The sequence below is a fragment of the Etheostoma spectabile genome, chromosome 14 (assembly GCF_008692095.1).
Source record: "Etheostoma spectabile isolate EspeVRDwgs_2016 chromosome 14, UIUC_Espe_1.0, whole genome shotgun sequence".
NCBI lineage: Eukaryota > Metazoa > Chordata > Actinopteri > Perciformes > Percidae > Etheostoma > Etheostoma spectabile.
Window position 1 is genome coordinate 14,220,970 of NC_045746.1, and position 917 is coordinate 14,221,886.

Genomic DNA, 917 nt, shown 5'->3' on the forward strand with positions numbered 1-917 from the left:
CTTTAGTGCAAGACCTGCATGCAAAAGCAAATAGCCAAATGTAATTAAAGTACTAATTATGCAGAATGTCCCCTGTGTGTTGTACAGCATATTTTTTGACCGTTTATGTTTTGTATGTAAATCTTAAACTCCAAAGTATAGTAACTAAAACTAGAAAATTCCGCAGAAATTTTATCAGTGTGCCTGCTATTGGGGCCCATCCACACACACACACACAATGGAAACGTCAGTTAGGAGTCAGTTGGTCAACATGGCCGCCAGGGAACAGCGTCATGATAGGGGGGGGGGGGGGGGTTTTGTCTGAGCCGTTTTCAATGTGTTGTATTGGCAGTTGGTTCCCTAGCGTGAACACGTTAAGTCTGATAGACTCCATAGTTACATGTCTGCGACCGGAACAAGATTTCCTACATGTTGACCAACTATGATGTCTAAAGAATTAAAACTGGAGGAGAGAGAGCAATATGTTTGTTTCAGAGCATCGTCCTGCAGCCCCCCCTCTCTGTCCTCTCAGTATCAGAACCTGTTGCTATGGTGATTTCCTCAGAGTACGGGCCAGAGTCTTTCTTTCAATGTCTATATCTGCAGTTGGTGAGCCTAGCGCGAAGAGTTTTAGTCCGATAGACTCCATAGTTACATGTCTGCGATCGGAACAAGATTCCCTACATTTTCACCAACTAGGATGTCTAAAGAATTAAAACTGGAGGAGAGAGAGCAATATGTTTGGGGAAAAAAATCACTGAATCGTACTCCAGCTGCATGGTATTTTCATAGTTTCTGCCGACAGTTGGTAGATCACAGCCAACAATTTAAGTCCGATAGTCTCCATAGTTACATGTCTGCGACCGGAACAAGATTCCCTACATTTTGACCAATAATGAAGTCTGAAGACTAAAAATTGGAGGAGAGAGAGCAATTTG

The 917-nt window shown here is 42.7% G+C and overlaps 1 protein-coding gene across 1 annotated transcript in view; it reads right to left on the reverse strand.

Moving 5' to 3' along the window:
- Nucleotides 1-917, reverse strand: part of LOC116701677 (zinc finger protein 431) — a 14,070-nt gene that overhangs the window by 8,950 nt on the left and 4,203 nt on the right. The window lies entirely within an intron of this gene.